Source organism: Micromys minutus (genome assembly GCF_963924665.1).
Source record: "Micromys minutus genome assembly, chromosome: 6".
Classification (NCBI taxonomy): Eukaryota; Metazoa; Chordata; class Mammalia; order Rodentia; family Muridae; genus Micromys; species Micromys minutus.
In genome coordinates, this window is record NC_137975.1 from 33,122,768 (window position 1) to 33,140,520 (window position 17,753).

Below are 17,753 nucleotides of genomic sequence, written 5' to 3' on the forward strand. Positions count from 1 at the left end.
CTCCCATTTAGAGTTATTAGCCAACAGAGTGGAAAAAGATCTTCACCAACCCCACATCAGATAGAGGCCTAATATAAAAGGTATACAAAGAACTCAAAATGCTAGACACCAGAGAATTAAACAACCCTATTAAATATGGGGTACAGACTTAAACAAAAAGTTCTCAATCAAGGAATACTGAATGGCTGAGAAAAATCTAAGGAAGTGATCAACATCCTTAGCCATCAGAACAATGCAAATAAAAACAACCCTGAGATTCCATCTCACACCAGTCAGATTGGCCTATATCCAAAACTCAGATGACAACAGATCCTGGCAAGGATGTGGAGAAAGAGGAACACTTCTCCACTGCTGGTGGGGTTTAAACTGATATGACCACTCTGGAAATCAGTCTGGCAGTTCCTCAGAAAAGTGGACATAGTACTACGTGAAGACCCAGTTATTCCACTTCTGGGCATTTACCCTAGAGACACTCCAACATTCAACAAAGATACATGTACTGCAATGTTCATTGCATCTCTATTTATAATAGCCAGAAGCTGGAAAAACCCCAAATGTCCTTCAGTAGATGAATGGTACAAAAATTGTGGTACATTTACACAATGGATTACTACTCAGCTATCAGAAACAATGAGTAAACAAAATTCTTTAAAAAATGGATGCATCTAGAGAATATCATCCTGAGTGAAAGAACCCAGTCGCAAAAGAACAAACATAATATACAGTAACTGATAATTGGATACTAACCCCAGAGAGCTCTGAACACCCCAGAAACATCTCACAGACCGTATGAAGTTCAATTTAAAAAGAAGAATATATTTTGATTAAAATAGAATTGTAACACATCCCCCTTCCCTCCCTACAGCCCCTCCTAGTTTCTCTCCTGTCCCCTCAAATTAATAGCCTCTTTTCCTATATTATTGTTACATATACACATATGAGTATGTATATGTACTCACAAATAGTAAATTACAACCTTAAAAATATACTCATATAATTTTATGCAAAAATGCTGAAAATTTGTACATTTATCTATGTTTTTTAAAATAAAAAATGGTAACAGGGAGTCTTTCCCTTCATAACCACATTCAGAAATATAATTATAGGCCACCAGATTTTATAGTTTTTCCAGTGAGTCATACTTTATTGAGAAGACTTTAATAGTTTTGTAACTTCTTTTTATCAGGTTTCTTTCTTTTTTATTATTATTATTATTCTTTACTGCTTTATTAAAAAAAGAGAGATACATTTACAGATTTTCAAAGGCATTTTGGTATAACACTATATGAATATTTTTGTCAGTACTTAATTCTTTTAGAGGATTGATAGCATGCATTGAAATCCCACTAGTTACCATAAGCATGAAGTACATGTAGGATAGAAGGTAACATGAAAATAGTTTTCTTGTTAGGTATAGATTAAGCATAATGATCTGTGAATACCAAAAATTGCCACAAGGTTATTATCTTAGCTCTTGGATTATTAATGATTTGAGGTTCAGGTGTTTCACAGTCTCAAAGGGTGCTATACATTTTTTTTTTCTCCTAAGGATTGAGGCTTTCTTTCTTTCGTTCCTTCATTATTTTGGCCATTGTTTTTATTGAGTTTCATATAGTCTGTGAGTTGTTTCTGGGGTGTTCAGAGTTTTCTGGGGTTAGTATCCAATTATCAGTGACTGCAAATTATGTCTGTTCATTTGTGTCTGGGTAACCTCACTCAGGATGATATTGCCTAGATGCATACATTTTCTTAGGAATTCCATAAAGTCATTGTTTCTAATAACAGAATAGTACCCCACTGTGTAAATATACCACAATATTTGTATCCACTCATCTACTGAAGGACATCTGGGTTCTTTCCAGTTTCTGGTTATTATAAATAGGGATGCTATGAACATGTGTCTTTGTTGTCTGTTGGAGCTTCTTTGGGGTATATAACCAGAATTGGGATAACTGGGCCTTCAGGTAGTACGATGTCCAATTTCCTGAAGAGCCACCAGACTGTTTTCCACAGTAGTTGTACTAGTTTAAAACCAACCAACACTGGAGAAGTTTTCCTCTTTCTCTGCATAATTGCCAGCATCTGCTGCCATCTGAATTTTTGATCTTAGCCATTCTGACTGGTGTGAGGTGGAATCTCAGGGTTGTTTTGATTTGCATTTCCCTGATGACTAAGGATGTCCAGCACAACCTTGGATGCTTCTCAGGCATTTGATATTCCTCAATTGAGAATTTTGTTTAGGTCTGTACCCCATTTTATTAGGGTTGTTTGATTTTCTCTTGTCTAACTTCTTGAGTTCTTTGTATACCTTAGATATTAGGCCTCTATCAGATGTGGGGTTAGTAAAGATCTTTTCCAAATTTGTTGGGTGACATTTTGTTTTTGTGACAGTGTACTTAGCCTTACAGAAACTTTGAAATTGCATTAAGTCTTCTTTGTCAATATTTGACCTCAGGACATTTTCTCCTCTGCCTATGTGTTCTAAGGTTTTCCCTACTTTCTCTCCTTTTATAAAATTGAACAACTTTATTTAAAAAAAGATAAATGTACAGATTTTAAGCATTTTTGCATAAAAGTATATGAATACATTTTTGTCAGTACATGAGGTTTTATTTAAAGGTTTGATATTATGCATTAAAATCTTACTAGTTACAATGAGCATAAAGTACATGTAAAACAAGATGTATCCTGGATATAGTCAAAATTTTCTTGGTATGTAAAGATTAATCATAATGGTTTTTCATTTTCTTTTCTTTTTTTCTATTATGTTTTTGAACTTTACACAGTCTGTGAGTTGTTTCTGGGGTATTCAGAGCATTCTGGGGTTAGTATCCCATTATCAGTGACTGCATATTATGTCTGTTCTTTTGTGACTGGGTTATCTCACTCCAGATGTCCTTCAGTAGATGAATGGATACAAAAATTGTGGTACATTTACACAACGGAGTACCACTCAGGTATCAGAAACAATAACTCAACAAAATTCTTATGAAAATGGTTGCATCTAGAGAATATCATCCTACTTTCTCTTCCAATATTTTCAGTGTACCTGGTTTAAGGTAGAGATCTTTGATCTACTTGCACTTGAGCTTTGTACAAGGAGATAAGAAAGGGTCTATTTTCATTCTTCTGCCTCCTGAGTGCCTGTTGGACCAACACCATTTGTTGATATGCTGTCCTTTTTTCATTGAATGTTTACAGTTCCTTTGTCAAAAATCAAGTGACCACATATATGTGAGGGTTCATTTCTGGATCTTCTATTCTATTCGAATGATCCACTTGCCTATCTCTGTACCAGAACCATGCAGTTTTTAACACAATTGTCATGTAATATAGCTTGAGATCAAGGATGGTGATTCCTGCACTTGTTTTCTTTTTGTTAAGGATGAATTTCGCTGGTCTTGATTTTTGTTATTCCAGATGAAATTGCACATTGCTCTGTTCAACTCATTGAAGAATTGGGTTGGAATTTTGATGGGTATTGCATTGAATCTGTTTACTGCTTTTGGTAAGACAGCCATTTTTACAATGTTGAGCTTTCCAATTCATGAGCATGGGAGATCTTTCTTTTTTCCAAGATCTTCCTCGATTTCCTTCTTTAGAAATTTGAAGTTCTTGTCATACACGTCCTTCACTTGCTTAATTGGAGTCACAACAAAGTATTTCATACTGTTTGTTACTATTGTTACGGGTATCTTTCCCCTAATTTCTTTCATCCTTTGAGTATAGGAAGGCTGCTGATTTGTTTGAGTTAATTTTATATCCAGCCACTTTGCTGAACTTGTTTATCAGCTATAGAAGTTCTCTGGTGATATTTTGGGGGTCACTTACATACACTTTCATGTCATCTGCAAACAGTGATATTTTTACTTCTTCCTCTCCAATTTGTATCCCTTTGATTTCCTTTTGCTGTCTAATTTCTCCGGCCAGGACTTTCAGTACTATCTTGAATAGGTACGGGGAGAGTGGGCAGCCTTGTCTAGTCCCTTATTTTATTGGGATTGCTTCGAGTTTCTGACCATCAAGTTTGATGTTGGCTATTGCTTTGCTCCATATTGCTTTTATTATGTTTAGGTTTGAGCCTTGGTAAATAAATGATTTTGAACAAATGAAAAATATAAATGGCTGATTTACTTGGGTATTTACTTGAATATGTTAAATTCTGAAGAAATTTCTGAGTTACAAGCAGGCTTTCATCTTGTCACTCAGATTATAAGTTTAATTTTTATAGAAATAAATAATTGCATATTTTAGTTTATGTGACTGTTGCTACTTTACATGTTACTATAATCACAGCTGGGAACTGTACTACTTAACTATATTTTAATTATTAGATGCATCCTGACAATTATTCCATCCACATAAACCATAGCAAATGGTTACCATATACATAGAAAAGTGTGATGTTAACTAACACTGCCTTATTATAAAGGAAGTGCTTCAATGTCTCCTTATTCTACAGCACTTGATACAACTCAGAATTTAATGAAGCAGTTTTCCCTAGTCTTTGGAATATGTTTTCTATTTTCCCACTATTTCTCTTCATACAACATACATACCTAGGTATGTACACACATGCATGTTTGTATGCATGTGTGTCTAATAGTCTCCACATGCCTTCATAGTAGAAAATTACATAATTTACCTATATATAATAAAAATAAGGTTCTATGTTACCCAAAATCTGAGTAATAATTATAATTAATATGTGAAACTGTGTAAGTTGCAGGAGGAGAGGGAGGAGAGGGAGCAGAGGGAGAAGGGTGGGGAGAGAGATGAGGGAGAAAGAGATAAGGAAATAAGGGATATGAGAGTAGTCTGATAGAGACAGGAATGAGAGACTGGGATAAATGAAAGGAAATGAGGGAGTTTGACAGAAATGTATGAGAGAGAGGAATGGGAGAGAAGAGTCAGGAGAGGAGGAATAGGGAGGAAATGGTATAAAATGATTATACACTTTTTATAACTGACTCTATGAAGATTTCAAGTTATATATTTTTTTAAAAAGAAGATGTTTTTAAAGAGAAAAACAAAGCTGCCCAAGGCAGGTACCTTCCTAGAGGATCCCTCATTTATGTCTCTGCTCTTCGTGAATGAAGGCATAGGCTTTAGCTGCTGAAATATGAGTGCATGTTTTCTGTTTCAAGCTGTTAGGTTTTATTCCCTCAAATACACTAACATTTTATTGCCACCATTTCTTTATAGAAAGCTTTTCTTTTTCATTGGATTTATATTTATTTACAATTCAAATGTTATCCTCTTTCCAGGTTTTCCCTCCAGAAACCCCCTATCCCATTCCCTCCCCCCCTGCTTTTATGAGGGTGTTCTCACACACACCCACTCCTGCCTCTCTGTCCATATTCTTGGGAATTGAGCCTGATGGAATGATTTTCTGTACTCACAGGAACATTTAAAGATACCTATCATTTGTAAAAGTGTAACTATCAGTAGGAAATCACTTTTTCCCTCAGGTTCTTTTCATGATTGGCAGGTTCTCAATCTCTTTTGACTATACTTCTTTAGGATAAGAGTGTGTTCTCTCCACACAACTATAGAGTAAAATGGAAATGTGTTTTTGAATCTTAGGTGAAGGTAAAAGACTTATTCCAAGATACTACTCCGGAATCTATATTAACAAACCATCACATGCCAGGGGCTGTCATCCTTTTCTTATTACATTTCATCTTACTGAAAATAGATTTGTTTTTTCAATATGTTCTGATTTTATTTTCTCCTCAGTTTCGTTCTTCCAGTGCTTACTATCTCTGGTCCCCTCATGATTCACTCCTTTTCTGTCTTTTGTAACATCACCTTAACCTCTGAGACAGTGCCCATCTCCTTATTCCTCTACTCAGGGGAATTCAGTCTCTACATGATTAAAAGAATCTTTTCCAACTGAGGCTAGACAAGGTAGCCCTCTGCTATATATGTGCCAGAGGCCTTGGACCAACCCTGAATTCTTTTATCTGGTGGATCAATCTCTGGAGATCTCAGGGGTCTGGGTGAGTTAATGCTTTTGGTCTTCTTATGGTGTTGCCATCCACACAGTTCATTCAATATTTTCCATAACTCTTCCATAGCAGTTCCCAACTTATGATGAATGGTTAGCTGTGAGTGTCTGCATTTGACCCAGTGAACTGCTAGTAAAGCCTTTCAAAGGACAGCCATGCTAGGTTCCTGTCTACAGGCACGACACAACATCAGTAATAGTATCAGGGTTTGGTTCCTGTCCATGCTAGGAACAATCACTGGTCAGCCATTCCTTCAGTCTCCATTTTGTCCTTGCATTTCTTTTCCCAGAAGCAATTTTGGTCAAATATTTTGTAGGTGGGTTGGTGTCCCCATCCCTCTACTAGGAATTCTGTACAACTACTGGAGGTAATCTTATTAAATACTATATCCCCACTGTTGGACATTTTGGCTAATGTCTCTCACATTGAGTCCTAGGAACCACCCCCATCCCAGGTCTCTGAGATTTTATAGAGGTTCCTTTAGGCTTAGATAGTTTTTCAATAAACTTTCACAAGGGATTCAACCACCCCTTTTCTGGTCCACCATACAAAGCTAGGGGAGAAAAGGTGGTAAATAAGCAAAAGGTATGTAAACCTATTTAGAAATAGTTCCTTGTGGCGATTCCAATCTCCATTTGTCAGAATATCCACAGTCCAGTTCAGCTGTGTCAGAATAGCAAACATGAACAGCAGGGGTGGTAAGATTCTGCACCAACCACCAGGCCTTGCAAAATCCATACAGTTCAATGGGAGTGACCAGAATCAGCCTCAATGCCAGGATAATTTCCCTTCCTTATGTTTTCCCAGAAAAGTGAAGATCAGCATGGAATAAGACTCAAGACCAAGCTACCTGTCCAATTGTACTGTCACTGTGCATTGGTTCTATATTTTTATTGTTTTATTTATTTTTTTTAGATTCACATTATAACTTTTTTTAATTGAACAACTTTATTTTAAAAAACAAAGATAAATGTACAGATTTTAAGCATTTTTGCATAAAAGTATACAAATACATTTTTGTCAGTACTTGATTTTTTTTAAAGGTATGATAGTGTGCATTAAAACTTTACTAGTAAGAATGAGCATAAAGTACATGTTAGACAAGATGTAACCTGGAGTAATTGCTCATTATTTATACTATCTCCAAACATCAGGTGTCCTTGCCTTGGTCTTGCCTCAGCATTTGAGTCTGTCTTAACAAAATGCCCCATGAAACTCTCTCAGTAAAACATCACCCTGAGTCTACATCACATAATATATCCAAAAACTTTTATTTCTGTTGCCACCCTCTCTTCTGGCAGCTCTATTACTTCTATCTGTTCTCCTTGTCCTCTGGGCTTCTCTTCTGTCTCCTCTATTACCTGATCCTGCCCTGATCTTCCCCTTTCCCTCCCATCTTTCCAGCTCTTTTCCTCCCTCTGCATCCCATGATTGTTTTGTTGACACTTCTAAGTGGGAGTTAAGCTTCCTACACATGACTTCCTTATTTCTTAACTCTGTGAGTTATATCATGGGCATTCTGTATTTTTGGCTAATATTCATTTATCAGTGAGTATGTAATGCATGTCCTTTGTGGTCTAAGTTATCACACTCAGGATAATATTTTCTAGTTCTATCCATTTGCCTACAAAATTTATAATGTCATTGTAATAACTGAATAGTATTCCACTGCATAAATGGACCATATTTTCTGTATCCATTCTTGAGTTGAGGAATATCTGGGTTGTTTCAAGTTTCTGGCTCTTATGAATAAGGATGCTATGCACATAGTGGAGTATATATAATTCACTAAATTAGGAACAAGACAAGCTGCCCATGCTCTCCTTATCTATTCAATATAGCACTTGATGTTCTAGAAAGAGCAATAGGAAGACAAATTGAGATCACTGGGATAAAAATTGATGAGGAAGTATCAATTCAAGGTATCATTGTCAAGGATGATGTGATACTATACATAAAGCAACCTCCAAAATTCTACCAGAGTGCTCCCACAGCTGATAACTTTGGTAAAGTGAATGGATTAAAAATTAACTCAAAAAATCAGTAGCACTTTTCAGTATCCCTCCTTTACAGAAATAATAAACAGGCTAAGAAAGAAATTGTAGAAACAGCAACTTTCACAATAGCCACAATAATATAACATATCTTGGTGTAACTATAACCTAGCAAGTGAATAATCTGTATGTTAAGACCTTCAAAGCACTAAAAAAAATCAAAAAAGGCATCAGAAGATGGAAAGAGCTCTCATGCTTATGGAGTGGTATGATTAACATAACGAAAGTGGTTCATGCATTCTTTCTGTCTCCTTTTCCAAGGTTTTCCCTGAGCTCTAAACAGAGAGAGTTGATGAATACATCCTATTTATAGCTGAGTATCCCAAGGTCTCTCCTGTCACTCCTCTCCCTCTCTCTCTCTCTCTCTCTCCCTCTCTCTCTCTCTCTCTCTCTCTCTCTCTCTCTCTCTCTCTCTCTCAAAATATAAAATATTTTATATGCTATAAAATGTCTTGACAGTGGGTCTCTTTAATTTTTTCCCCTTTTGTTGTAGGAGAAAACTTTTTTGATAGTGGTTTAGCAAGATGCTGATCAATAAGTATGGTAGAATATCATTAAACATCAAGTTATAATTACTTTAAAAATAGTATTTTGTTTTACTCTACAGCTCTGGACTATGTAGTTTTGGCTTTTTGTCTGCCAAGTAGTGTTGAAATATGCCTTAAGTCAAAGTTGGGTACTTTTATAAGCTTTCTTCAAGTGTCACTCTAATTTAAATTGTAGGCAGCAAAGATGATAGCTCTGATAGGGTTTGTAGTTGGGTTGGTGTATATATATATATATATATAGCCTGCAGAATGATTCTGGTACCAAAGACACTAGAACATAATGGTGAAGGCATTATGTAGGAACCAGCTCAGCTCAACTTCTCCATATTTGATAGGTTGAATGAGTGTTATATTCAGCAATGAGACCTTAATATCAGTTTATGTAGTATCTTAGCTACAGCCAGGGTTGTTCAGTGATTCCCATGAGATACTATTAGCCAACAACTCAATTGGACATGAGTTTGTCCTGATACTAGATTCTTCATTTGATGACAAATGATGGCCAATTGGTACTCTGTATTCCCCTTATTTGCAGATTTAATTAGGTTGATCTTTACATGTTTAGGTGTTGACACATATTTCAAATGAGATTTAAAAAAGAAGTGATTAAGCATGAAAAGTTATGGCACTATTATGAATTTAAAGTTTGCCTAGCTGGTTGCCTGACTTAATTTAAGTATTAAAGTTAGTGATTGGATGTATCTCATAAGAGACTTTGAACTTTAGACTTTTAACATTGTTGATACTACTACAGACTATGGGGACTTTGGAAGTTGGACTAAATGTGCTTTTTATTATGCTATGTTTAGGTATTGCCCCCATAGACTCATGTGTTTGAACAAGCCTATGGGTGCCAGGAAGTAGAATGTGATGGTTTACATATGCTTGGCCCAGGGAGTGGCACTATTAGAAGGTGTGGCCTTGTTGGAGGAAGTGTGTCACCCTGGGGTTGAGCTTGGAGACACTCCTTCTAGCTGCCTGAGGATGCTCAGCCTGTTCCTGGTTTCCTTTGGGTAAATATGTAGAACTCTCAGCTTCTTCTGTATCATGACTGACTGGATGCTGCCATGTTGCTGCCTTGGTGATATTGGACTGAACCTATGAACCTGTAAGCCTGCTGCAATAAAATGTTGTCCTTTATAAAAACAAAGAAGAAGAAGAAGAAGAAGAAGAAGAAGAAGAAGAAGAAGAAGAAGAAGAAGAAGAGGAGGAGGAGGAGGAGGAGGAGGAGGAGGAGGAGGAGGAGGAGGAGGAGGAGGAGGAGGAGGAAGAGGAGGAGGAGGAGGAGGAAGAGGAAGAGAAAGAAGAAGAAGAAGAAGAAAAAGAAGAAGAAGAAGAAGAAGAAGAAGAAGAAGAAGAAGAAGAAGAAGAAGAAGAAGAAGAAGAAGAAGAAGAAGTAATTGCTTTTTTTCTAGCTTTCTATAGATTTCTTTTTTAACTTTTTTTGTTAGAAACCCTGTATTACATTTGAGATGTTACTCCTCTCTGCTTCCATCCCACTCACCTTCCACTTGCCCTCATGAAGGTGCATTCTCTCCTAATCACTCTCTCCACCCCATTGCCTTGGTATTGCCCTACACTGGGAAAACATGCCCTTCCTGTTCCAAAAGACTCTTCTCATATTGATGCCAGACACTCTTATCTTCAGCTGCATATGCAACTGGATCAATAGGTCTCTCAAAGTGTGCACAAGGGTTGGTGTTTTAGTCCATGGGAGTCTTGGAGGGTTTAATATTTTGATAATGTTGTTCTTCCCATGAGATTGAAACACCTTTCAGCTCCTTAGACACTTTCTTTAGAAACCTCATTCAAACCGATGGTTAGCTGCAAGCATTCTCAGCTGTATCTATATAACTCTAGCATAGTCCCTGAGGGGGCATCTATATCTGGTTCCTATCAGTAAGTACTTCTTAGGATCAACTCTAGTGCTTGGATTTGGTGGATAAATATGTGGTTGATCCCCAGGGGAGGCAGCTTCTGAGTTACCTTTTCTTCAATACCCGTTCCTCTATTTGACCTTGCATTTAATCCCATGTGAGTTTTATTCTCCATTCTAAGAAGGACTGAAGGATCTCTATTTTGGCCTTTCTTCTTTTTGGGCTTCATAATGTCTGTAAATTGTTTCTTGGTTATTGGGTATTCAGAGCTTTCCAGGGCTAGTATCTGCTTATCAATAAGTGTATACCATGTGTGTTCTTTTGTGAGTGGGTTACCTCACTGAAGAAGATAGTCTCTAGGTCCATCAATTTGCCTATAAATTTAATGAAGTCATTGTTTCTAATAGCTGAATAGTACTCCATTGTGTAAATGTACCAGTGACTAGGGATGTTGAGCATTTCTTTAGGTGCCTCTCAGCCATTCAATATTTCTCAGCTGAGGAAAACTGTTCCACTATGTTCATAGTTGTATTACTTGTGATATCCAAAAGCTGGAAACAACCCAGATGTCCCAGACCAGAGGATACAGAAAATGAAGTTCATTTACACAATGGAATGCTATTCAACTCCTTCATAATATTAAGTTTTATGACAAATCATGAGTTTTGCAGCCAAATGGATGCAAATGAGGGAGCTATCTCATACCCCAGATGATATGTATGGTATGTACTCACTAGTAAGAGGATATTAGTCAAAACACAGGATATTCAGGGCATAATCCACAGAACTCAAAAAGTTTAACACACCAAAGAGCCCAAGTATGATTCCATCAATCCCAGTTGGGAGGGAAAAGAAAGAAGAGGGCAGAGGGGAGGAGGAAACTGGGTGGGCAAAGAAAGAAGAATGAGCAGGGGTAAAAGAAGACATGATCAGATAAAGGGAGTGGCAGTAGGAATGAAGCTTCAAGGACCAGCAGAATGAATATATAAAAAGCTCGGGAGGTTGGAAGTGGGGGTGACCTTCTAGAATGTACCAGAGACTGGACATGTAGAGAATCTCAAGACTTGAGGATCTTAGATGAGATGCCCAATCATGGTGAGAGGGAACTTGTGAAGTCTACTTCCAGGAGAAAGACAGGGCATCCGGTAAAGTAATGGGATTGCCATACCACAGTCATCCCTCTCTTACCCGGCTTGGTCCTTTCTGGGAGAACTTCAGGGACAGAAATACACTGGAAATTGGGAGAAATGGGGTCCAATGACTGGCCCAAATTAGGAACCATTGCATGAGGAGACTCCAGGGCCTGATGCTATTATTGATGCTGTAGTGTGCTTACAGAAGGGAACCAGAATAACTGCTCTCTGATAGTCCCTACAAGCAGGTGACTGAGAAGGAGGCAGATACTTTTGTCTAATCAATGATCTGAAGTTAGGGACCCCAGATTGAGTTGGTGAAAGGTTGGAAGAGTTTTAATAGAAAGGCAACCCCAAGGGAAAACCAGCAGTCTCTAAGAAGCTGAACCTCTGAGATTTCTAGGAAATGAGCCACTATTCAGCTGGCCTACACTTTCTGGTCTGAGGCCCAAACACATATACAGTTTAAGAATGCCTGTTCTGGCCTCAGTGAGACAAGATGCACTTAACATTGGAGAATTGGGGCCCTAGGGAGTGGAAAGACTGGCAGGGTGAGGTGTGTGAGTGTTTGGGGACATCCTCTAGGAGAAGGGAGAGGGTGCATGGGATAGGGAATATTTGGGGAACTGAACAGGAGGTGATAGTGAAGAAGAAGAAGAAGAAGAAGAAGAAGAAGAAGAAGAAGAAGAAGAAGAAGAAGAAGAAGAAGAAGAAGAAGAAGAAGATGATGATGATGATGATGATGATGATGATGATGAAACAACCGAATAGTAGACTTTAGAATAAATGCAGTTTTACGAACAACTCATCTAATAAACACAATAATAAAAAACTTCAAATAATTTTAATAATCTACCCAATTTAAAATAAATCAAAGATAGAGACTTCCCAAAAGGAAAAGGAATTTAAACTAATTATTTTGTAATAATCAAAGTACATAATAATATTAGAAGTCTGGAAAATGTCATTAAACTACAATGAGCTATTGACTTACTCCACTATAAAAGATTGAAGAATAATAAATGTTTGAGAAGATGAAGTGAAAGGAGATCATTTTCACATTGTCCATTGGAATGTAAACTCCTCTAGCACAATAATTAAAGTTTTTCAGAAAACATAACTATTCTACAATTATGTATACAACTAAATGAAATGTCATAGAGATATCAAAAACCTCTTATGCTACATACATTACATATTCACAGCAACTATGGCATGAAGTAAACTTAACCTCCTACTAGTAAAATGAACTGATAAAATGTGTTATTAATAAAAATTATATACTGCTCTGTCATAAGATGATATGCTCTCATTTATAACAGAGTGGATGGTACTGGAGGACATTACATTGAATTAAGTATCAAAAACAGAAATAGAAAATCCATGTATTTGTGTGAATATTGAACAAATTTACTAATCCAAATTTTAAATTGTGATTCCTCAGAGCTAGAAAGTAAGAGATGAAAATGGATTTGTAGGAGATCGAATATCCAGTAAAAGAAGAGGTACATAAACATACCAAACAGTAGTTAGTGATTACAGGATGACAGAACTGAATGTAACAAGCAAGGGGCTCCTCTATGTTTTGGTATAAGTAAGAGCAGATAGTTCTAAGACTTCAAACTTAATATATCTAATACAGAGAAGGTAATGTTACTTAAAGTGTTTTGATCAGTACAAAATGTATGTGTTCAAACACGCATATATAAGTATTTTTAACTTGGTAAAGTAGAGAGATGCAAAACAATATTTAGTCTAAAAGTCCACAAATACTCAAGAAAATGAATATTAATTATCTTGATTTGATGATTACTTACAACTAAGTTATCTTTTAATATAATGCTTCAGTTTTTACCAGTAGAAAAAAAAAACACTGTATTAACTCATTTTCTCATTTCTAAAATTATTTTCTTGATAACTCATGTTTTAATATCTTAAACTTTTACTCATTTTCTGTCAGTTTTAAGTATTATATGAACATCAAACTTATAAGTATAAAAATAATGAACACTAAAGAAATTTATTATTCAAATTTGCAATATGTAATCACAGAGACCTATATGACTAGATGTAAAATGTACTTGTTTCACATACATATCATACAAACCTCTCATAGATCATCTCATCTAGGTATTTAATGATAAGGTAAAACACCATGACCAAAGAATTGGGAGGTTTACAGTATTTTGATTTAGATTTATATTTAGTCCAGAGTCAAGGAAAGGCTGTATAGAAGGGTAATGAAGGGTAATGAAGGTAGGGAGCTCAATTCAGCAACTGAAGCATCTTTGTTTTTTTTTTTTTTTTTTTTTTTGGTTTTGTTTTATTTTAATACTCTGTATTTACATTTGAGATGTTATCTCCTACCTGATCCTGCTCCCATATCCCCTCCCACTTCATTTGACTTCACAATGGTACACTCCCTTCTGATCTCCCTCTTCACCCTATTAACTTGTCATGTCTCTACCTTGGGAAAACATGCCCTACCTGCACTGATTGCCTCTTCTCACATTGATGCCAGATACTGGTATCTTCAGCTACATATGCAACTGGATCAATAAGTCTCTCCAAGTGCACACAGCAGTTGGTGTTTAACTCCATGGGAGTTTTGGGAGGGGTTGATTGGTTGTTAATTTTGTTATCTTCCCATAAGGTTACCACCCTTTCAACTCCTTAGGTCCTTTCTTTAGATAACCAACCATCAGTCTGAACCCAGGTATCCCAATGAGGTTGCTAAAGAACGGACCTAAGGAGCTGGACCTTTGTGAAGGCAAATGGAAGGGGGAGAGGGGATGGGAGCAGTCAGGGTAAAGGGATAACATCTCAAATGTAAATACAGAGTATCCAATAAAAAATAAGTAGAGGTTATCATACCCTGAGTTTAATATTCTACACCAGATATAATTGCTATCCTAAAACAAACTTACATAAATCATATTAATGCTACTATTTTTCAGGGAAAAAAGCAGATCTAGACTTGTTAGATCATTTCACTTCAGATTCTATGGATTATGTGTGACTGAATCAGATTAATACCAGAATTTACTTCATTTCAAAGTGTACTCATTACATGAGGGAGATGTCATAAAGGTCAGTTGAAGGACACTGATTTTAGCATGTAGAATACATCTCAATATATTACTAGAATTAGAAAATACATTTTCAATTTGACAGTATTTATATATCATGTGTTTTCTTCTACGAATAACTGGTAGTGCAGAATTGCCTCCATATGCTAGAAAGTTGGTATGTACTTATGATGAGGAAAATGTCATTCCAGGCACTGCCTGCTTATAATCACTCAACTGCAGCACATATAAATTTAGAAATGGTATTCCCACAAAATTAACTGCCAGAAACTTTCTGTTCCTGCTGACTTCAAATGTCTGATAAAGTTGTGTATGCAGTACAGCATTGCCACAAAGTAATATAATTTTAGAATATGATTCAATATTTATGTATGAAAGAGCAATTTTAAAATTAAACAATAATTAAATTTCTGAATTAATTCAACCTCTAAACCTTTAGAAATAAATGAGGAACTTGATTAGTTGTAATTCCTTGTTTCCCACTTAATAGCTTTCTCACTGTTGAACTTCAGTTAAATTATTTAGAATTTTTCTAACATCTACCAAGTGGTACATCAGTTCACCAATGAGCAATGATCTTGAACACTCAGGACATAGTTCAAGGTTTGTTATTCATCACTATTAATTAGGATTCCGAAAGTCTGCCTCACATATACCTCATGTAACAAGAATTTTCAGAAGTCTTATTCACCAGATAGGTGTATAGTCAGCTATATTTCATTCTGCTTTTCATGAAAGAAGTATATTATAGCCCATAATAGGGATAAAGCTTTTGCATGCGAGCTCAAATTCTTTATGTGTAAAATAGAGCCATTAAAAAAATGAACGAAGATACTAACACACCTTTCCTCTGACTCATTTGTGCAAGAGCAGAGATCATGTTATCATCTCTTATTTATTCAGAAACAAGTGGCTAACTATTTCACTATACAAACATTCCCAAATATTTTTCAGAAGGTTTGATATACTACCTAAAATCTCTAGATCAAAAGGCTACTAGCTTTGCATAGACCAGAAAATATATCCTTCTTATCTAAAAACATGTCTCCAGATAGTAAAAGGTATTTTATATTTGAGATACATTTATATATTAGCTAGTTATAGATTGGCAGAGTAAGAAAATATTAAATGCAGATAGATGGATAGATAGATATGTAGATGGATAAATAGATATGTAGATAGATAGAAATATAGATATGTAGATAGATGATAGATAGAGATATTTTATTTTAATTAGACCACGTACAACTCGAAATTAATTTTTCTCTACTCCAATGCTCTCATCTTTTTTAAATGTAGTTAGAAATAGAGAAGCATATCTTAAAACAGTTTCTACTCTTTTATCATTTTATACTTTTGTATTGATAAACTGTTTGTAACAACTTACATTCACAGAATATTTTGACAATAATAATCACTTATTTATATTTCATAAAATAAATGATTATGTCATTCATCCTGAATATACATATAATAATAAACACTAAATAAAAAGGCACTAACCTAAAATCTGTAACAAAAATTGTCAGCAGAGTATTTGATTCTAACCATTGCATCCTCACCAAGGTATGTACAAAATTGGAAAAATAACTAAAATACAGATTTGAAAATTAATATAAACATACAAATTAGATGCATGTGTCTAATAAATGTGGCAATAAAATCCATGAGAATTCAAGGTAAGACTTATGATAAACGTAGTGATTTACTAATACCAAAAGATATGCTTCATTTTAAAATGAAAGAATATAAGTGTAGTAGATGAGATAAAACTATGATAGATTCAGTTTTCAAATTTTTTATGAAGATATTTAATTTTTTTGAATCCTTCTTACCTTGCTTTAGCTACTTGCATAATTATACTCTATTATCACAGTGATTATTTGTATTTAAAATAGTTTCTTTTAAATCATCAACCAAAAAAAATGTGAAATTCTCCTTTGCTTTTAGTAGTTTTTCCCCCTATAGGGTAAGAAAAAAATTTTCAAATAATAAAACAAAATAATTACTTGTATTTATTATATTTCTCTCTACAAAACACAAAAGCAATGAGAAACATTAAATAACTCATTATCGCTATAGTAAACCAAAAGCTGGAAACAGCTCAGATGTCCCTTACCAGAGGAATACATTCAGAAAATGTGGTATACATACACAGTGGAGTACTACCCAGATATGAAAACAGCAGCTTCATGAAATGTTTAAGCAAATGAGTGGGACTTGAAAATATCATGCTGAGTGAATCAACATAGTCACAAAAAACACACATGGTATATACTCAATGAAAAGTAGATATGAGCCAAAAAGAGGCTTGAAACTTCCATGATACATCTCACAGACCATATAAAACTCTAGAAGAAAGAAGATCACAACAAAGTGTGGATGCTACAGTTCTACTCAGAAGGGGGAAGAAAATAATGTTTAGGATGTGAGGGAGAAATGGATCTGAAATGGAGAGAGGAGGGAGAGAAAAATGAGGGGCAGTCTAGATATGGGAGAAGATGGGGAAGGAGTTGAGGGGGTCAGGAATTTGAAAAGTAGGTGCATAGCAGGGGAAGAGGAGACCTGGGGGTTGCCTCTAGAAAATCCCATATGGAAGGGACCCAAGAGGTTCCCAGATCACAACATGGAGGACATTAGCTAAATACTCAGCAAAGAGGAGATAAAACTGATAGAGATTATATCGATTGAATAGGGGTCCCAGTTGAGGGATGGGGCAACCCACCTTCCTCAATAATATTAATCCAGAATTCCTGTCAAAAGAAAATTCAGTGCCTAAAAGTGCAGAAGAAACTAAGGAAAGGCCATCCAGAGACTGCTCCTCCTAGGGATCCAGCCCATTTACAGATACCAAACCCATACACTATTACTGATGCCAAGAAGTGCTTACTAACAGGAGCCCAGAAGCCTGGTATAGCATCTACTGAGAGGCTCTGCCAGAACTAGACCAAAACAGATGTTCCCAGCCAAACATCTAACTTAGCACATGGACCACAAATGAGAAGTTAAAACAAATACTGTAGAAGCTGAAGGGGTTTGCA